The sequence below is a fragment of the Zalophus californianus genome, chromosome 15, assembly GCF_009762305.2.
Source record: "Zalophus californianus isolate mZalCal1 chromosome 15, mZalCal1.pri.v2, whole genome shotgun sequence".
NCBI classification, from domain to species: domain Eukaryota; kingdom Metazoa; phylum Chordata; class Mammalia; order Carnivora; family Otariidae; genus Zalophus; species Zalophus californianus.
Window position 1 is genome coordinate 82,838,636 of NC_045609.1, and position 23,004 is coordinate 82,861,639.

General features: G+C 42.0%; 1 protein-coding gene across 1 annotated transcript in view; it reads right to left on the bottom strand.

Moving 5' to 3' along the window:
• Positions 1 to 23,004, bottom strand: part of C15H10orf90 (chromosome 15 C10orf90 homolog) — a 275,568-nt gene that overhangs the window by 54,223 nt on the left and 198,341 nt on the right. The gene's annotated exons all lie outside the window — the stretch shown is intronic.

Consider the following 23,004-nt stretch of genomic DNA (forward strand, 5'->3'; position numbering starts at 1 on the left):
AGAACTAAAATCTAAACAAGTCGAAATCAAAAAGGCTACTCATGAGGTGCAATCAAAAATGGGGGCACTAACCACTAGGATGAATGAGGCAGAAGAAAGAATCAGCGATATAGAAGACCAAATGATGGAAAATAAAGAAGCTGAGAAAAAGAGAGATAAACAACTACTGGATCACGAGGGCAGAATTCGAGAGATAAGCAATACCATAAGACGAAACAACATTAGAATAATTGGGACCCTAGAAGAAGAAAGAGAGAGAGGAGCAGAAGGTATATTGCAGTGAATTATAACAGAGAACTTCCCTAATGTGGGGAAGGAAACAGGCATCAAAATCCAGGAGGCACAGAGAACCCCTCTCAAAATCAATAAAAATAGGTCAACACCCCGACATCTAGTAGTAAAACTTACGAGTCTCAGACAAAGAGAAAATCCTGAAAGCAGCCTGGGAGAAGAGATATGTAACCTACAATGGTAGAAACATTAGACTGGCAACAGACCTATCCACAGAGACCTGGCAGACCAGAGAGGACTGGCATGGTATCTTCAGAGCACTAAACGAGAAAAATAGGCAGCCAAGAATACTATATCCAGCTAGGCTGTCATTGAAAATAGAAGGAGAGATAAAAAGCTTTCAGGACAAACAAAAACTGAAGGAATTTGCAAACACGAAACCAGCTCTACAAGAAATATTGAAAGGGGTCCTCTAAGCAAAGAGAGAGCCTAAGAGCAGCATAGACCAGAAAGGAATACAGACAATATACAGTTAACAGTCACCTTACAGGCAATACAATGGCACTAACTTCATATCTTTCAATAGTTACCCTGAATGTAAATGGGCTAAATGCCCCAATCAAAAGACACAGGCTATCAGATTGGATTAAAAAACAAGGCCCATCGATATACTGTCTGCAAGAGACTCATTTTAGACCCAAAGACACCCCCAGATTGAGTGTGAGGGGGTGGAAAACCATTTACCATGCTAATGGACACCAAAAGAAAGCTGGGGTGCCAATCCTTATATCAGACAAATTAGATTTTAAACCAAAGAGTGTACTAAGAGATGAGGAAGGACACTATATCCTACTTAAAGGGTCTATCCAACACGAAGATCTAACAATTGTAAATATCTATGCCCCTGACATGGGAGCAGCCAATTATAAAAGGCAATTAATAACAAAAGCAAAGAAACACATCGACAACAATACAATAACAGTGGGGGACTTTAACACCCCCCTCACCGAAATGGACAGATCATCTAAGCAAAAGATCAACAAGGAAATAAAGACTTTAAATGACACGCTGGACCAAAGGGACTTCACAGACATATTCAGAACATTCCATCCCAAAGCAACGGAATACACATTCTTCTCTAGTGCCCATGGAACATTCTCCAGAATAGATCACATCCTAGGTCACAAATCAGGTCTCGACCGGTACCAAAAGATTGGGATCATTCCCTGCATATTTTCAGACCACAATGCTTTGAAACTAGAACTCAATCACAAGAGGAAAGGCGGAAAGAACTCAAATACATGGAGGCTGAAGAGCATCCTACTAGGAATGAATGGGTCAACCAGGAAATTAAAAAAGAATTAAAAAAATTCATGGAAACCAATGAAAATGAAAACACAACTATTCAAAATTGGGATGCAGCAAAGGCAGTCCTAAGAGGAAAGTATATAGCAATACAAGCCTTTCTCAAGAAACAAGAAAGGTCTCAAATACACAACCTAACCCTACACCCAAAGGAGCTGGAGAAAAAACAGCAAATAAAGCCTAAACCCAGCAGGAGAAGAGAAATAATAAAGATCAGAGAAGAAATCAATGAAAGAGAAACCAAAAGAACAGTAGAACAGATCAATGAAACTAGGAGCTGGTTCTTTGAAATAATTAACAAGATTGATAAACCCCTGGCCAGACTGATCAAAAAGAAAAGAGAAAGGACCCAAATCAACAAAATCATGAATGAAAGAGGAGAGATCACAACCAACACCAAAGAAATACAAACAATAATAAGAACATATTATGAGCAACCCTATGCCAGCAAATTACATAACCTGGAAGAAATGGATACATTCCTAGAGATGTATCAACTACCAAAACTGAACCAGAAAGAAACAGAAAACCTGAACAGACCTATAACCACCAAGGAAATTGAAGCAGTCATCAAAAATCTCCCAACAAACAAAAGCCCAGGGCCAGATGGCTTCCCAGGGGAATTCTACCAAACGTTTAAAGAAGAATTAATACCTATTCTCCTGAAACTGTTCCAAAAAATAGAAATAGAAGGAAAACTTCCAAACTTCCAAACTTACCTTGATCCATTGCCAAACCAGACAAAGACTCCATCAAAAAGGAGAATTACAGACCAATATCCTTGATGAACATGGAGGCAAAAATTCTCACCAAAATACTAGCCAATAGGATCCAACAGTACATTAAAAGGATTATTCACCACGACCAAGTGGGATTTATCCCTGGGCTGCAAGGTTGGTTCAACATCCGCAAATCAATCAACGTGATACAATACATTAACAAAACACAGAACAAGAATCATATGGTCCTCTCAGTAGATACAGAAAAAGCATTTGACAAAGTACAGCATCCTTTCTTGATCAAAACTCTTCAGAGTATAGGGAGAGAGGGTACATACCTCAATATCATAAAACCCATCTATGAAAAACCTACAGCGAATATTATTCTCAATGGGGAAAAACTGAGAGCTTTCCCCGTGAGGTCAGGAATGCGGCAGGGATGTCCACTCTCACCACTGCTATTCAACAGAGTATTAGAAGTCCTAGCCACAGCTATCAGACAACAAAAAGAAATCAAAGGCATCCAAATCGGCAAAGAAGAAGTCAAACTCTCACTCTTTGCAGATGATATGGTACTTTATGTGGAAAACCCAAAAGACTCCACCCCAAAACTGCTAGAACTCATACAGGAATTCAATAAAGTGGCAGGATATAAAGTCAATGCACAGAAATCAGTGGCATTCCTATACACCAACAACAAGACAGAAGAGAGAGAAATTAAGGAGTCGATACCATTTACAATTGCACCCAAAACCATAAGACACCTAGGAATAAATCTAACCAAAAGGCAAAGGATCTGTACTTAGGAAACTATAAAATACTCATGAAAGAAATTGAGGAAGACCCAAAGAAATGGAAAAATGTTCCATGCTCATAGATTGGAAGAACAAACATTATGAAGATGTCAATGCTACCTAGAGCAATCCTCATATTCGATGGAACCCCCATCAAAATACCATCCACTTTTCTCAAAGAAATGGAACAAATAAACCTAAAATTGTATGGAACCAAGAAAGACCCCGAATAGCCAGAGGAATGTTGAAAAAGAAAAGCAAAGCGGGCGGCATCACAATTCTGGACTTCCAGCTCTATTACAAAGCTGTCATCATCAAGACAGTATGGTACTGGCAGAAAAACAGACACATAGATCAATGGAACAGAATAGAGAGCCCAGAAATGGACCCTCAACTCTATGGTCAACTCATCTTTGACAAAGCAGGAAAGAATGTCCAATAGAAAAAAGACAGTCTCTTCAACAAATGGTGTTGGGAAAATTGGACAGCCATATGCAGAAGAATGAAACTGGACCATTTCCTTACACCACACACACAAAAATAGACTCCAAATGGGTGAAAGACCTAAACGTGAGACAGGAGTCCATCAACATCCTGAAGGAGAACACAGGCAGCAACCTCTTAGACCTCAGCCGCAGCAACTTCTTCCTAGAAACATCACCAAAGGCAAGGGAAGCAAGGGAAAAAATGAACTTTGGGATTTCAACAAGATAAAAAGCTTTTGCACAGCAAAAGAAACAGTCCACAAAACCAAAAGACCACCGACAGAATGGGAGAAGATATTTGCAAATGACACATCAGATAAAGGGCTAGTATCCAAAATCTATAAAGAACTTATGAAACTCAACACCCAAAGAACAAATAATCCAATCGAGAAATGGGCAGAAGACATGAACAGACATTTTTCCAAAGACGACATCCACATGGCCAACAGACACATGAAAAAGTGCTCAACATCGCTCGGCATCAGGGAAATCCAAATCAAAACCTCAAAGCGATACCACCTCACACCATTCAGAATGGCTAAAATTAACAAGTCAGAAAACGACAGATGTTGGCAGGGATGCGGAGAAAGGGGAACCCTCCTACACTGTTGGTGGAATGGAAGCTGGTGCAAGCACTCTGGAAAACAGTACGGAGATTCCTCAAACAGTTGAAAATAGAGCTACCATACGATCCAGCAATTGCACTCCTGGGTATTTACCCCAAAGGTACAAATGTAGGGATCCGAAGGGGTACATGCACCCCGATGTTTATAGCGGCAATGTCCACAATAGCCAAACTGTGGAAAGAGCCAAGATGTCCTTCAACAGATGAATAGATAAAGAAGAAGTGGTATATATATATATATATGTATATATATATATACACACCCACACACACACACAATGGAATATTATGCAGCCATCAAAAGGAATGAGATCTTGCCATTTGCAATGACGTGGATGGAACTGGAGGGTGTTATGCTGAGTGAAATAAGTCAGTCAGCGAAAGACATGTATCATATGACCTCACTGATATGAGGAATTCTTAATCTCAGGAAACAAACTGAGGGTTGCTGGAGTGGTGGGGGGTGGGAGGGATGGGGTGGCTGGGTGATAGACACTGGGGAGGGTATGTGCTATGGTGAGTGCTGTGAATTGTGCAAGACTGTTGAATCACAGATCTGTACCTCTGAAACAAATAATGCAATATATGTTAAGAAAAAAAAAAAGAGGAAGAAGAAGATATCAGGAGGGGAATAGTGAAGAGGAGTAAATCGGAGGGGGAGACGAACCATGAGAGACGATGGACTCTGAAAAACAAACTGAGGGTTCTAGAGGGGAGGGGGGTAGGGGGATGGATTAGCCCGGTGATGGGTATTAAAGAGGGCACGTTCGGCTTGGAGCACTGGATGTTATGCACAAACACTGAATCATGGAACACTACACCAAAAACTAATGATGTAATGTACGTTGATTAACATAACAATAAAAAATTTAAAGGAAAAAAAATGAAACCATCATGGTGAAGCATAATCCCAAACACAAACAAAAGATCTTAAAAACAGTGCAAAAAAAAGTTACACAGGTGAACAATTAGACCTACAGCTGCCTTCTACACCTGGAAGCCCAAAGTGCTGGGATAACATCTTCAAAGGGCTGAGAGAAAATAATTGTCAACATAGAAAACTATACCTTGCAAAGTTTTCATTCAAGAAGATGGCAAAATGAAGATGTTTTTAGAATTCCCACCTTCCCCACCCCCAAACAAATTTGGAGAGTTTATCACCAAAAGTCCCTCCAGTTTGATGTACCACAAAAAGGGACATCTCAAATACGTATTTTAGGAAGATGAAACTTGATACCAGCAGCAAAGATCTGGCATACATAAAGGAAAGGGGAGCCCAGGCAGTGGTAACCAGGAAGTAAATTAAACACTGATTGTGTAAAAGTAACATTAGATTTGTAGGAGTCACAAAACAAAATAAGATAGAACTATAACATATATTAGAAATAAAACACTGGGTGTTACACGCAACTAATGAATCATTGAACACTACATCAAAAACTAATGATGTAGTATATGTTGGCTAATTGAATTTAAATTAAAAAAACTAAAATATAATGATCAATATGAGGGGGTGGTGGGAGTTAAGATTCTAAATTGAGAGAGGATTAAAAATATTAACTTTCAGCTTTGTTAAATTCACAAGTTACAATTTGCAGCTGGTGAATGAAATAATAGAAATAAAGAGTATAACTTCCAAATAGCAAAGAAAAAAATAGAATAGAAAAAAAATTAATTCACTGTAAGGTTATGAAAGAGATAAGAAGACAAGGTAGGACAAAGAGAAAGCCTAAATAACATGATGGAAATAAATCCACATATACCAGTAATCAAAATAAGTGTAAGTGATCTACATTTTCTATTTAAGTAAGAATAGCTAATAACATTCTGGAAAAAAAAAAAGAGTAGTGATTGTATTCTTGTCCTATCAGATATTAAATCTCATTATGAAGATACATAAAACAAAGTGATATTGGTGAGTATATGCAGAAAATATCTTGAACTGAATTAAAGTGAAAACTGTATATCAAAATTAGAAGGAAATTCGTATCTTGAAATAATTATGTGAAAACATTTGATATGAGCATTTGATCTAAGCCTCCTCCCTTAGGCTAAAAAAGTAAACAGGAGAAGAGCAAATTTAGGACAGAGTAAACAGACACACGGAAATAATAAAGCTAAAAGCAGAAATCATGTAACAGAAAATCAATATACTACAAAAAGAATCAATGGAACAAAACCTAGATCCTTGGAAATATTTCAATAAAATGGATAAACCTCTAGCTGGACTGATAAGGACAAAAGAGAAGGCACAAATTATGAGTACCAGAAAAAAATGAGGAAACATCATTACAGATCCAAGGATAGTAACAAAATATTATGAACAACTTTGTGGCAATAGTTTCAACAACTTTGATGAAATGGCAAATTCCTCAAAGGATACATATTACCAAACAGACTCCAGAAGTAGTAGAAACACTGACTAGTCCTATGATGATTAAAGAAACTGAATTCATAATGAAAGCTTTCCCAAAAAGAAAACTTTAGGCCAAGATGACTTCACTGGTGATTTCTACCAAACACTTCAAGGAAGAAATAATATCAACCCTCCAAAGTCTCTTCCTGAAATAAAGAGAACACTTCCCAGTTCTTTGCATAAAACTAGTATTTTCCTGATACCAAAACCAAAGCATTTCAATAAAAGGACATACCACTGTTCCTTAAGAATAAAAAAACAATTCCTAAAAATATTAGCAAACAGAATGCAGCAATATATTTATTTTTAAAAGTATAATGCATCATGACTACAGTTTAACCTAGAAACATATAATTTATCATGAAAATTTATATAATTCCCCCATTACAAAATAAAGGAGAGAAACCCTATTATTATCCCAATAGGTACATACAAAGCATGTAAGTATTCAACAATAATAAAAGCTTTCATCAAATTAGGAATAGAAACAATGAAAAGAGCAGAATAAAAAATGGGCAAAAGACTTGAATAGACATTTCTCCAAAGAAGACATACAAATAGCTGATAGGCATATGAGAAGATGCTCAACATCACTTAGGGAATCATTAAGGAAATGCACATCAAAACCACAATGAGGGCACCTGGGGGGCTCAGTCAGTCAACGTCTGTTTCGACTCAGGTCATGATCCCAGGGTCCTGGAGTTGAGCCCACGTCAGGGTCCCTGCTCTGCAGGGAGCTTGCTTCTCCCTTTCCCCCTGCCTGACACTCCCCCTGCTTATGCTCTCTCTCTCTGTCAAATAAATAAATAAAATCTTAAAAAAAAAAAAAACTACACACACACACAATGAGATATCGCTGCACACCCGCTAGGATGGCTATTGCCAAAAAATCAGAAAATGACAAGTATGGACAAGGATATGGAGGAAGTGGAAGACTTGCGCTTTGCTAGGAGAAATGTAAAATGGTACAGCTGCTGTGGAAAATGGTATGGTGGTTTCTTAGAAAATTAAACATGGAAATACGTATGACTCAGCAATTCTACTTCTTGGTATATACCCAAAAGAATTAAAAGCAGGAGACTCAAAGAAATACTCGTACACCTATGTCCACAGCAGCGTAATTAACAATAGCCAAAAGGTGGGCCCATTGACAACCAAGTGTCCTTTGACAGATGAATAGGTAAACAAAATGTGGTCCATCCATACCGTGGACTAATATTCAGCTGTAACAAAGAAGGAAATTTTGACACAGGCTACAATATAGATGAGCTTTGAGAACATTATGCTATGTGAAATAAGCCAGTCACAAAAGGACAAATACTGTGTAATTCCACTTATATGAGGTGCCTAGAGTAGTCAAATTCCTACAGAAAGTAGAATGGTAATTTCCAGAGACTAGGGGAGAGGGAATGGGGAATCAGAGTTTCAGTTTTGTAAGATGAAAAAAGTTCTGTGGATACATGGTTGTAATGGTTGCAAAACAATGTTAATATATTTAATGCCACAGAACTGTAGAGACAAAAATGGTTAAAATGGTAAATTTTATGTTATATATATTTCATCAGAATTAAAAAAGAAAAAAATCGGAGTAGAATGAATCTTGCTCAAGCTGGCAGACAGAATCTATCCACCTACCTATTTGCCTTCCTATCTATATTTTTAAATCCCTACGGCTAATAAGGGAGTAAGTCAAGATGCTCACCCTCATTATTGCTGTTCCACATTTTACTGGTGAGTCTTATCTAGTGCCACAAGGCAAGAAAGAAAGTAAATGCATCAAGATGGGAAAATTACAAGTAAAATTTTAATCATACATAATATTACTATATACACTGAAAATCCTGGGGAATCTACAAAAAACAATACTATCATTATTAAGTGCTTCCAAAGACATTGCAGGATTCAAGGTCACTATACAGAAATCAAATATATATGTCTATGTGTAAGCAAAAAAAAAAAATGGAAATGAAATGCTTAAAAATCACTACCATTCATTTTAGGGAGCATTCAGAATGTGAAATAAGTAGGGATGCATTTAACAAAATACATGAAAGATCTTTATCATGAAAACTACAAAACATCATGGAGAGAAATTCGAGACAGTTGTCATGATGTAGAAGAATTTCAAAAGCATTAGTCTGAATGGAAGAAACCCTCCACAGAGAAAGCCCAATCTGCTTTCATTTATATAGATTCTAGAATAGAGACAAAAAGAAAATGAGCAGTTTTCTGGTATGGGGGCAGGGGGAAGGCTGACTGGGAAGGAGCCAGATATTTTTCTGAAATATTCCATATCCCACTGTGGTGCTGGATACATGGGCACATACGTTAAATGTGTGTACTTTAAGTAAGTTAAACCTCCATATAGCTGATTAAAAGCAAACAACAGAGTGTGGGATCGAACTGAGAGGGCTTTTTAAAAATATAAAATTGGGGTGCCTGGGTGGCTCAGTTGGTTGGGCGACTGCCTTCGGCTCAGGTCATGGTCTCGGGGTCCTGCGATCGAGCCCCGCATCAGGCTCCCTGCTTGGCAGGGAGCCTGTTTCTCCCTCTCCCACTCCCCCTGCTTGTGTTCCCTCTCTCGCTGTCTTTCTCTGTCAAATAAATAAAATCTTAAAAAAATAAAATAAAATAAAAAATTAAAATTTGAAAAAGTATGATGGCAGCCACAGCCCCTCCTCACCCAACTCCCACAGTGACAAGACACATCAGATGCCAACACATCAGATGCCAGGACTTTACACTTAGGAGTATCTAATAAGATTCCCCACCTCTCAAATCCCTACACAGTAACAGAGCAGCTTCTGTGAGTCACATAATATTCAAAAGGCATGGAAATTTCTAGAAGGAAAATGCGTGAGTCAGGGAAATCCTCATATAAACATAAATTCGATACAGGATTGGCATTTCCAGCCAGTAGAGAAATAATGGATTACCTCATCAATAGTCCAAAGACCATTGGCAAACCATTTAGGGAAAAGAGATGCCAAGCTTCTACCATCTGAGGACATACATCGGGAGGAATTATAGATCTACACAAAGGAGCTGGAAAACAGGCTTAGGAAAATAATTAAAATTACTGACTGTCAAAAATTAAACAGACTTGGTGACTAAATGCAAGATGGTGCCCTGGATGAGATCCTGGAACAGAAAAAGGACATTAGTGGAAAAACTGGTGAAATCTCAATGAAGTCTGGAGTTGAGTTAATCACACTGTAGCAATACTGATCGCCTAGTTTAGGTGAGGGATTCTCAACTGCCGGTGATTTTGCTCCCTGGGGAACATGTAGTAATGTCCACAGACAGTTTTGTTTTACAGCTAGGAGAGAGGGGGGATGTGCTACTAGCGTCTCGGGATAGAGGCCAGGGATGTTGCTAAGCATCCTGCAACACACAGGACAGCCCCCACAACCAAGAATTTCCCAGACCCAGAATGCCAATAGCGCTGAGGTTGAGAAACTCTGTCTTGGAGAAAAGGGCTGGGATTATGTAAGATGGTAACATAAGGAGAAGTTAGATATATGGGCTCTACAGGAACTCTCTGTACCACCTTTGAAACTCTTCTGTTCATTTATTTTTTTTTTTTATTTTTTTATTGTGATGTTAATCACATTTAAATCCTTTCAAAAGTCAAAGTTGAAAAAGTCATGATAAAACAACATTAAAAATACAAAAGGATGTTTTAACATAAAAAAAAATTCAAAAGAAAAAAGACCGAAGTGGACAAAGAAAATATATAGGCAATTTACAAAAGCATAAATATAGATATATCACATGGGAAAGGTTCATCAAAAAATATGCACTAATATATCATAAATATCATTTTTCACTTATCAAAATGGCATGGAAATTTTTGCAATGCCAACACTGAATGTTTGTGCATGTTCAGGGAAGCTGGTGTTTATGTATTGATAGTGTAACTTCATACACCTCTTGCAAAGGATCTTTTGGAAATCTATATTTAAAAGCCTCGAGGGCACCTGGGTGGCTCAGTTGGTTAAGCGACTGCCTTCGGCTCAGGTCATGTTCCCAGAGTCCCAGGATCGAGTCCCGCGTCGGGCTCCCTGCTCGGCGAGGAGCCTGCTTCTCCCTCTGACCCTCCCCCCTCTCATGTACTCACTCTCTCTCTCTCTCTCATTCTCGCTCTCTCAAATAAATAAATCTTTAAAAAAAAAAAAGCCTCAAAATTCTGCTTATCCTTTGACCCAGAAATTCTTAGGACTCTGGGTTAAGGAAATCAAACGAAATGCCCGCAAAGATTTCTGGATAAGGACACTTATCAACACATTGTTACAAAAATGTAAAAATGGAAACAATCTATTCAACAAGAAGGTTTTAAAAACAAACAACAACAACAACAACAACAAAAAACCCAGGTAAATCCATGCAGTGAAAGCCTGGGTAGCCATTACATGGTTAACAGGAATATTATAGGACACGAAAAGAACTTCATAGTCCACTGCTGAGAATGAGTAGCCTCCTAGAATGATGTTTTACGTGATCCCCTTTCTATTAAGAAAAGACTGGAAAGACAGAATAAAGAAAAAAGAAGTTTGTTGCATCCAAGTAATCTACTTGGGAAGATCTACGGAAACACGCACAGTGACGTTGCCTATGGGTAGTAGGGTTATGGTTGCTTTTTGTTGTCCTCTTTTTGCTCGCCTAATTTTTAACTTTTACAATGCACATGTTTTGTTTTGTTTTTTAACAAAAGGGAAAGAAAACATTACAACAGCAGAAGAACTAAAGGAGAAACATTACATTTACAGTCTTTTCTAAGCATTTACATGGATGCTGTGATATCTGGGGAGAAACCACAGAGCTCCCAGGGGTGCCAACAGTCAAGGAGGGCTTGGGGCTGAGACAAGGAGGGTGGGCTTTCCCACACCGATTACATCAGCACGAATTCTCCCTGATGTCTAGGTAAGTGACATCTTCCAACGTACGAACCTGGGACATTCAATGCGTTTGAAGGACCACGTCTCCCAAACTCTGCTGGCTGGGGGGTCCAATGCACCACTCTTCACAGGTCCTTTGCTATCGCTTCTAACTGAAGCAGGTTACTCAGTCTTACATGTGTATTTATGGGGGTGAAGGACAGGGTGCCACTGGAACTCAAGGTCAGTTTCACCATCTTTGCGGGCCATCCGATCAAAATCACCACAATATAGTCCACATTTATGCAAAAATGGGTAAGACTCTATCTTCTTAAAACGCCAGAGCGTCTCATCTGCTGAATATATACCAACCTTGCAATACATGCCCAGGGCTTCAATTTAGTCTCCTGCCCAAAGAGGGAACAGATTTTAAGTAAAACTATACAATTTTTCCCTTCATTTCAGCCAACTTAGCTATTTGTACATGGGCAAGAAAAGACAAAGCCAGAACACCAAATATTGCCATAAGATTCTGCATATTTATAAGAGAGGTGCCTCGAAGTTGTCTGGGTTTTCTGGTAATGTAGAAGGAGAAACATCAGGGGGTGTGTCGACAAAATGGCCTGAGAGGTAAGAGTCACTCAGAAGACACACAGCTCTGGGAACAGGGAATGTAGAGGTATTATTCCTATGGGGCCCCCCATAAATGGCATTGTTTAATATGAATGATTAGGCTCATGACACAACACACTGGAAGCATCATGAAGACAAAGGCAGTTCTACAGAAGATCAAATAATGCAGTCCTTGTACCCCCAATGTTTCAACTAATTAAGAAAACCTGGATTTTTGCGGCTTTTGCCTCCAACTTCTGCGTCTATAGAAAACTACACCTAACAGGGCCAATTTATATAGTCCTCACCCAGACTCTGAGTTTTACTCTGAGTTCCTACAGGGCATCCTTCACAAGAATGGGAGGGGGCAAGGGCAGGCATTTGGGGGAGCAGGTTCTCACTATGCGTGGCATGACAAAGGCTCTGCTCCTGCAAAGAGAGCACCTGTCCTGTGCACCTGCCCTTCAGGACCCCTCGGGGGACCTCAACCTTGAAGAGTTTGATCATTAGCCCTAGAGAGCAGAGAACTGAGATGCACAGAAGGGACATGCCGTCCTCCAGACAGAACTGCCCCTGAAGGGTAGAAGCATATGCCACCCCCAAATAGGTCACTTTGAATGACGAGCATTTTGAGCTGAAAGCAACTGAAAGAAGGCAGAGAGAAGAAAAGCTCTCTGCCCTCTCCCTATTTGCCTAAAAGCAGGACATAAATTTACAAAGGGGTCCCTCCTCCCCTCTCCACCAGGAAGGACAGAAGTTAATCACCAGAGACAACGGTAGACCCATCAGCCAGGAGACAGCCCCAGCAGATCGGACACAACAAACGTCAGGCTTTATCTGCACGACTGGTTTCCTCCCTGCTTTGCTGAACCCCAGAAGCCTGAAACTGCTTGCTTTCTTTTGTCCTGTCATTTCTTCACGGAACCATCATTCTTGTTGGGACTCTAAACCCCTGTTCAGAGTCAGATTTCCCATGCATGCATTTTCCCATGTATACATGTCAATAAACTGATTTGCTTTTCTCTTGTTAATCTGCCTTTTTTTTTTTTTTAAATAGGGGCCCCAGACAGCACTTTGGAGGGTGGAGGGAAAATTATTTTCCCTCTCAGAAAAGAGCTCTTAACAGGGAAGACACTGGATTCCAGCAGAGAGTCCAGTACGGGCATTTTGAAAAAGTAACGCTGGTGTGTCTGATGCCCTCCCCTGGTTGAGAACACATTTTCCACACTCTGATGGTAGTCCCTAAGCCACATAAGATCACCAGAATGTCCCTATGTGAACTGTGGTACTTCACCCACAGTGATGCCCTCACAGGGCTCTGACCTAATCCAGGATATAAATGTCCCCGAGTAACAATATGGGAACAATTTCTGCATTTAGCAACAAGCTACTGAGGCATTATGACTTAAGATGACTTTCCAGGCTGGTCCTACCATCTTCATTCATCTCTCATTCTCCCAAAGTTAGTCGGTAACACGGAAAATATATTTACAGTTTTTGGAAATACCTGAGCTTCCGCTTTAAGATAATGGGGAAAATAGCAAAATCCATGAAGCCAAAAGAGTTAAACACACCACCTATTTCTCACATTTTTCTTCCCTTTTTCCCAGGGTCATCCATATTTGAACCACTTCCTTCCAGAATTCACCATTATGACCATTCCTTTTTCCGAGAGCACGTCCACATGAATTTCCCGCTGATAGCTCAGGTGGCACTTAGGTCTAAAGATAATTAGGCCCCGCTGCATACACACCATGCTCAGGGCTCCTTGTGACACAAGGTCAGCAGCTAGCAGAGCCTGATCTGAAACTCAGATGGGTCTCATCCCCACACCCACATGTGGGTCTTTCTTCTGCTAGGTCCTCCTTTTTTTTTTTAAATATTTTATTTATTTATTTGAGAGAGCGAGAATGAGAGAGAGAGAGAGAGCACATGAGAGGGTGGAGGGTCAGAGGGAGAAGCAGACTCCCTGCCGAGCAGGGAGCCCGATGTGGGACTCGATCCCGGGACTCCAGGATCATGACCTGAGCCGAAGGCAGTCGCTTAACCAACTGAGCCACCCAGGTGCCCCTCTTCTGCTAGGTCCTCCTGATGATCACCGTTTCTCAGGCAGATATAGACAGCAGCTTTGCAGTTGCCTAATTTAAAAGATCAGACCATGTGTCCTGTCAGCCCGCCACAGCCCCTGAAACCAGGTCTCTTAACCTTATCCCTGGCAAACCTGAGCAAATGACCCATTAGAATGACCATTTCCTAAACAACATGAGGACACAAGCCACTCATACAACTAAGGGAATTACTCAGGAGAAAAAAAAGGGGGGGGGACATTTTTTTCCATAAAGACAGTTGGGGTAGCTAACACGAACAACTTTTAGAGATCATATGATCTGAACATCATAGTCAAGATTATGGGGAAAACAACACAATCCCATCAAGGTTTACCAAGAGCTAAATGAAAAAACATACACGAAAAAAACAAAAACCTTCAAAATGTTTTTGCAACACTGTCCATATGTTTTCTCTTTTAACATTAAATCTGACCATCTAAAGGATAATAAAGAGGTTGTTCCATGATAATACTTACTCTTAATGAGTTCCTGGAGGAAATGATAGTTGGAAACTTTTTGCCGCTGATTTTTAAAACCAAGTGGGAATACTATAGTTTTCATTTCACTTTTCTACAACCTACCTCTGGACAGTGAATCTCACATGGCTCCCCACCCTTTCCTGGCCAGAGAGGTTTTAGATATGGCCACAGGGAGAGGTGGTTTGAGGAAAGACAAGGTAGCTGGCTTTTAAGTGACCCTGACATCAGCAAAGCTTTGTTGGATCATCAAAATGGCCTGCCCTCCACCCAGCACACAGGTCCCATGCAAGGGCTCTGTGCTCTGCGGATCCTCGACAGCCGTGGAGAGGTCAAGGCCAAGACTCAGACCTGGATCCTGAGCTCAAGGGCCATGCAATCTAGAGGAGGAAAATGGTCCTCACAAATAGCAAATACATTATATTAATAGGCCATAAAAGTCCTGAGAGTTGAGTACTTGGGAGATGCAGCTGGACCATGCGCTGAGGCTCGTGTCAGTCTGGTGAGCAATGAGAACAGCTGAGCAGGCTGGTCCACAATCACCATGGGCTGTAAGGAGGTTTGGGCATAGTGTGGGCCAACCGTTCGCAACCACAGGGGATTCTGACATGCCCCCAACCAAGCAGTGTCTGGAGATGTTGGTTTGGTCACAACTGGGAGGGAGCGCTATTGACACCAAGTGGGCAGAGGCCAGGGGTGCCGCTAAACGCCCTCCAGTGTACAGACGGACCCTGTAACAGGGCGTGATCTGGCCCCAAATGTCTAGCTGCTGAGGCTGGGCAGAGGCCAGGGGTGCCGCTAAACGCCCTACAGTGTACAGACGGACCCTGTAACAGGGCGTGATCTGGCCCCAAATGTCTAGCTGCTGAGGCCCTACAGGAGGAGGACATGAGGGGTGGGGTCACCAGGAAAGCCACAGCCAAGGTCAAGGTGAGAAGCAGGAAAAATGGACACTCACCAACAATCACAGAGATCCAGCTCAAACCATAAGGCTGGATTTTTCATCCTGGAATTTGCAGAACTTAGTAGATCGGTACCTAACCTTCGCCAAGCACATACAGAAAGGGCCTTCGCAACCCTGAGAAAAGAAGCTTCCACCTAGGCTTCTCCTGGAGTTGAACTTGGCACCATGCCGCAAGAACCCTAAAAAGGCTGATACTCTCTGACCCAGACATGCCAGTTAAAGGATTTTTTCCTAAGCCTTACACACCCAGTGTCCGCATTAATATTATTCCAAAAGGTGAAAAATGAGTAACAACTTTAAGGGCCAAGAATGAAGAAATAGTTAAATAAACTATGATGGGTCCAGAAAACACATCATTTCAGTCAATAAAATGATCTTTGTAAAGTACCGTTAATATCAGGAAATACTTATGACACAGTGCTAAATGGCAGAGACCCAGAGGGAAATCACACACGTAGCAGGATCTCGACTATTTAAAAGAAAAAGCACATATGCATAAAAAACAATGGAACAAATTCACCAAAGTATCAACAATGATTATTAAGCTTTTTATTCTGCATTTTATTATTCTCAGTTGCCTATAATGTATTAGTTTTATAGTCAGGAAAATAAATCTATCTTGGCATAGAAGTTCATGGAAGCCATAAAAGCCTGGGTGGGGGTGGTGGGGGTGGACGCGGAGGACAGCAGACAGCTGTGGGAGACTGTGGCCTTTGCCAGTGACTGAATAGGGCAGCAAGGGACAGGGAAGGAGTTCAAAGAGGACCCAGACTTCTGAGCCTGGGGTCCAGGAGGTGAGATGGTCGTTACCAGGAACAGGAGCAAATGAATCTGAGTGTAAAGGTAACAACGGTGGCCTGGGATGTGCCCTCAGGAGGCCTGGGGAACACGGCCAGATGGGTGAGCATGAAGCCTGCCCCTCCCCGCCACAACTAGCAGTTGCTTGGAGCAAATCTGTTTACCTGTTGTACCTGTTTACCTGGAACCCGGAGGTAAACAATGTTCCCACCTCATGGCCTTTGAGGGAGCAGTAAAGGGATGAAAGCCCTACTGTACGTGGCACAGCTCAGGCGACACCAAGACCCCAGTACAGGAAAGCTGGGGTAGTCTGAGCACTACCGCTGAGCGGAAATCCTTCTGCTCGGGCCAGACCTCAAACATTTGCTTCCCAACCCTCTGCAGTCCCTGTCCGTCTCTTTCCCTGGGCGTTCTCAAGCTCTTCTGCAGCATAAAACTCCAACTCTAGTAAGAAGCCCCCAACCACACCCGTAGCCCAGAACATTCTCCCGAGCTCTAGATTCACGGGCGCAATCTCCAGCTTGCCGACTGCCCTGGAAGGTCCCGCTGACACTTCAAACGTATCCCGACCTAGTGGTGCTCGGGATCTTCTTGGCTCCTCCTCACGTCCTCCCCATCTGGATAAAAACACTCTCTCCTGTTATCCAAAATACACAAACAACTCTTAAAACTTGACAAGAAGAAAACAAACAACGCCATTAAAAATGGGCCAACACCTTAAGAGACACCCCACCAAAGAAGACACACAACTGGCAAATAAGCATCCGGAAGAATATTCCATGTCCTATTGTCATCAGGGAATTGTAAATTCAAACAACTACACACCCATTAGAATGGCCCAAATCCAGAAGGCTGACCACACCAAATGCTAGTGAGCCGCGGAGCAACAGAAGCTCTCCTTCGTTGCTGGTGGGAAAGCAAAATGGTACAGCCACTCTGGAAGACAGTCTGGCAGCTTCTTACAAAACTAAACATACTCTGGGAAAGCTTTCTGTGAAAGTAAACAAACAAACCAACAAAAACTAAACATACTCTGACCACGTGATCTAGCAATTCCACTCCTTGGTATCTCTCCAAAGGAGCTGAAAACTTACATCCCCACAAACACCTGTGCACAGATGTTTATAGTTGCTTTGTTTATAATTGCCAAAACTTAGAAGCAACCGAGATGTCCTTCAGTCGGTGAGCGGAGGAAACCGTGGTCCATCCAGACAATAGAGTATTATTCAGTGCTAAAAACAAATGAGCTATCAAGTCATGAAAAGACACAGAGGAATCTTAAATGCATATTGCTAAGTGGAAAGAGCCAATCTGAAAAGACCACGTACTGTATGGTTCCAACTATAGGACATTCCAAAAATGGCAAAACTATGGAGACAGTAAAATGATCAGTGGTTGACAGGGCTTAGTGGGAGGGAGAGATGAATAGGCAGAGCACAGAGGATTTTTTGAGCAGTGAAACTATTCTCTCTGATACTAGAACGGTGGATACATGTCATTATACATTTGTCCCAACCCATAGAATGTACAGCACCAAGAGTGAACCCTAACGTAAACTACAGACTTTGTGTGATTATAACATATCGATGTAGGTTCACCGACTGTGACAAATGTACCCCTCAGGTGGGGATGTCGACAGTAGGGGAGGTTGTGCATGTGTGGGACGTGGGATATGTGGGAAATCTCTGTAACTTTCTCTCAAATTTGCTGTGAACCTAAAACTGCTTTAAGAAATAGTCTATACACAAAAACAACAGCGACTCCTCTAGATGCTTAAGTCAGAAATCTGGAGTCCACCTTGCCACGTGTTTGGCTCCCTCCTCCCAAGCTCACCGGTACTCGAGGCTTGGGAATTCCGCTGTCAGACTTCTCCTACCCCACAGCCTCCAGTACGGCCCTCCACAGCAATGGCCTCACCTGTTTCTGTCTCTTACCCTCTGAGAAGCAAGACGATCTTCTTAAAGCATACATTACATCCTAGCATCTCGTTTACACTTGGGATAACATTTTAAATCCTTATTCTGGTCTCTAAGCCCCTAGCCATGACCATGACCATGGCCCGAGCTCACCTCTCCAGCCTCGTGGCACAACTTACTACGTGACAGGTGCACTGACCTTCTCAGCCACTCCCAAGTGCCAAGACTCAAAGCTTTGGCACACAATGGCCTCTCCACTTATGCTTCAAGAATCAATTTAAAAGCCTCGCCCTCAAAAAATTCTTGCTAACCCCTGCCTGCACCACAGAGTGACTTCTCCCTCTGCCCATTCCTACTTTCTTTCCCCCTTCCCATCCACGATGCCAAGATCGCTCTCTAATAAATGCCCGTTAACCTCCCCCTCAGAGGTGGGTTTCCAGAGAATCCAACATGCATGATTGGCAAACAGGGTAAAGTTTGTTTTGGAGGACGAATGATTCAGAGTCAGCAAATTTCAGCCAGTAGGCCAAATTGGTCCACTGCCTGTTTTTGCAAATAAAGTTTTATTAGAACATGTCCACACTCATTTATTTATGCATTGTCTGTGGCTGCTTGAGTTGAGCAGTTGCTATGGAAACCATCTGGCCCTTTACCCAAAAAACCTTATAGACCCCAGTTTTAGATCATTAAAGAAAAATCATATTTGTAAAATAAGGGCTCCTCAAATGTCTTCTGGCTCCTCTAGTAAGAAGTTCTCATGGGACTGAAGGAGCAGAGCCTAATGCAGATTTCTCTGGGAGGCTTGACATGTATGCATATAGTCTGTCATTTTCCCTTGAGTGATGGAAGTACTTTCTTCATGACATAAACCTGCCTCACTAAACATGTATTAGATCATAGCATCAGAACACTGGTAGACACAGTAGACACTCCGTGATCCAGCAGGAATCCGGTCATTCCTCTCCAGTGAATCCTCTCCAGCCATCCCCATCTTTGTTCACTAGTGATGCTAAGCTCCACTGGGGACTTCTCAGACCAAGGCCACCAGGAGCCTGAGCACTGGCTGTAGCATACTGAGACAGAGAGCCTACCACAGAACATCAATGCTTGGGGCAAATCAAAAAAGTGCATTCATAAGTCTCTTCTCCAAAAGCATCTAAATGAACTTCCATGGATGTCCTGGAACAGGGGAAAGCTTCAGATCCAGGCCACAGATGCAAAATGAAACTGACAGTAAGTAACGTATCAAAGTCAATACTGTTTTAGGCATGCAACACCCAGCGAAGAGAGAACTACTCAAATCAATATTGTATAGTCCCAGAGAACACCACAAAGAATGGGATTTCAGTCTGGGAAGGATTGTCTGAGCCAATAGATTCTAACTACCAAATGACGTGGCATATTACATTTAATTGGAAATTAACTGTGTAACCCAGTCTCCTAATAGATTCCGGCCACCAGACACTAATATCACTCTATATGTCCACGAGTGGTCTTCAAACATCCCCACTGTGGTGAGAGTGGAGACGGGGCCCACCACTGAGAGAGTCCCCACCAGTCAAACAGCTCTGCTTAGGACCGTCACTGAGAGGGTACAGCCTTCAGCACTGAATGGCCATGCGGACTCAGGCAAATCATTTCATCTTCAGCCTCATTTGTCTTAGCTGCAAAATAGGGATAATGATGCTGTGTTTACAGAATGGTCTGAAGGATTCCAAGTGATGGACACAACTGATGTCAGCCAGGGCCTGGCATCTAGGATCTGCGCGGTGTATGCTGTGGTCATTGGTAGGATGAGCGCTAAAGATGCTGTGACCCTTCCTCAGAGCAGGGCAGGGAGCTGAGCAGTGCCCATTTGCGGGTGCTGGCAGGAGGCATACCAACCCGTGGAAATACAAAGAGTGGACATACGGGGACTGAGGAGAAGGGCAAAACAGAAAGCAATTCTTCAGCGTCTAGAAAGAGAACAGGTCTCTGTGTGTCAGTTGGACTACGACGCCCCGATAGACATGGCCTATCTATACTGCACCAAATGTTTGCAAGTCTCCCATCTTCCCTAATCTTAGTAACCTTTTCTGCGTGTCTGTCCTGGAGGCTCATTCTCGAACACAATGTGTAGGACTTCCTGTCGGGTGACCTAACGACTGGAACTGAAACTGCCTTGCCTCTGTTTGTAGAATCTTCCGGACTGCACCTCCCTTGTGGCTGAATGTCCACAAGGTGGCTAGAGAGGATGCTGCTCACGCAGGATTTGGGGATCCTTCAGATGAAAAGAATCAGATTCAGTAACGATGAAACAGGAAGACTGCTAATAGCATGTGTGACCACAGGAGGCTGTCAAGAATGCCTCTGACGAGATCCCAGTTCCAGAGAGGAAACACGAACAGCTCCTCAGAGTTTTTTAAATTTTTAATTTTTTTTGAAGATTTTATTTATTTGACAGAGAGAGAAAGAGAGCACAAGCAGGGGGAACAGCAGAGGGAGAGGGAGAAGCAGGCTCCTCGCTGAGCAGGGAGCCCGATGCTGGAATCCATCCCAGGACCCTGGGATCATGACCTGAGCTGAAAGCAGATGCTTAACCAACTGAGCCACCCTCAGAGCACTGTGTAGGTTAGCCCAGGACAGACTGTGTTAGTTAGAGCCTATGAGTCGTGCTTATAAATCTCAGGCAAGAATTCAGTAGCGTGGACAAGAAGGGCTTTCTGGTCACCTGGGAAGGAATACATCCCATTGCAAATGAGTTTCTGAGTGAGAGAGTATGAAAGTCCGGGAAGGGTTGTGTGAGTGAGTGTGTCTACGAACACATCTGAGGTGTGTGCCCAAAATGGTGAGTTCAAGCTTCTGTGGTTTTTGAGCAGGATGACTGAGGGACCCAGAGTCACATGGACACTCTCCCTCACAGATTCACCTCAGGCAAATAGAACAGAGATTTTTTTTCAAGCTAGAGGGGACTTTCAAGAACACCAAACACACCTCTTCTCTAGCCACCTAGATGAAGAAACAGGCTCTGAGAAGTAGGGTGGCTTGTCCACCTTCACTGCACAAGAAAATAATAGGTCGGCAACTCTCAAAAAGGTGAGCTGGCCTCTGTGAATATCTTTCCTCAAATGGTAGAATGAGGCCACATGATTCACAGCCACTCAAATCCTCCACATGGAATCCTTGGCATCTGGAGTTATTCTGAGGGAAGTCGGCCCATGGGAAGTAGAATTAATTCAATACTCTGCCTAAGAACATCAGTTACCCGAGGAGTCATTCCACAAAGTCAAAGTCAAGTATCTTCTCTGCACCGAAGCCAAAATAAGTTAGGGTGGGGTGGGGGATTTTCTCTGCTCATGTTCCTCTCCTCTGAAATCAACCTTGGGGACCCGGCTCTAGTGATTTTTAAACATCCTTTGGTGGAAGTGCCATAAATCCAAATGATTATTTCACACCATGCGACACAACATAAAGACAAAGATGTGCCTTGGTGGGGGTGGCAGACATACAACAACGTAGGTTGTATGTTTCTGGAATCTTCACCTACAAGGAGGAGGAAGTAGTTGACTTGAGCAACTTCTTAAAAATACTAAATTGAGGTCCATCTTTGCAACACTGATAAGGACTTACTTCTTCCTTTTTGCAATAAAGCTTGTAAGACTCAGAGGCATTTTGATGGTCTAATCAACCTGAAAGCCATGTCAAATTGCCTTAGAAATCTCTGCGCATTCAATATATACACACTTGTTAAAATTAATTACATCATTCACCATTTCTACACACATTATAGCTTAAAATGTTTTACAGTCATTTTTATTAATAAATCCTTAATGGACAAAAATTACACTATAAAATTATTGTATGTATGCTGCATTTCCAATTTTACTGCTATTATCTTTAAATATTTCCCCCAAATGGAAAGTCACTAATTTATAAATCAGAGTCTCTCCTGGAAAGTAAAACTGAAAATTGGAAGTTTATGCAGAGAGAGAACTCTGGTGTCAGGCTAAAGCCTGTTTTCCTCTTCCTGATCTCCTAAGAAAGGTAAAGGGTGCCCAGGGCTGCTGACATCTGGGAACCGTGGCAATGGCAGAAATAGCAAATTCTAGCCAAGTTGCCCCAGAAAACTGCTGCTTTTGCAGTTTGGAGAGTCCCCAATTTGCATCTTGTTGAAAATGTCCCATAATTACTAATCCCCCCCCTCCCACACACACACTCTCCATTATAGACGATTATTTCTAAGAGCAATCCATAAATACAAACTGCCGGATTCAAAAGGAAAGAAGAGCAGGACTGTGGACCCTTCCAGATACCCAGATGTTCAGCCCAGAGATACAAAACCTCTGGGCGTGGACAACACTTTTTCCTCTTCTCCCTGCTTTGGAGCGATATGGGCCTAAAATAACTTCATCTGCAGGCTATAGTTTCCTGCTCATGACATTACAGGGTCTGGAGCTATTGCTGGAAACAAAACTTTGAGGGAAGCTCCCTGAGAATCAGATAACAGTATCTGTGAAAACCTAAGGCAGACATCAACACTGAGCTACCAATTGCCAACTCAGAGCAGAGCAGATAAAACGATGCTTCTGAGAACCACTTCTTGAAATAAGGGAAGTCATGTAGAAGAAACCCACTGCCC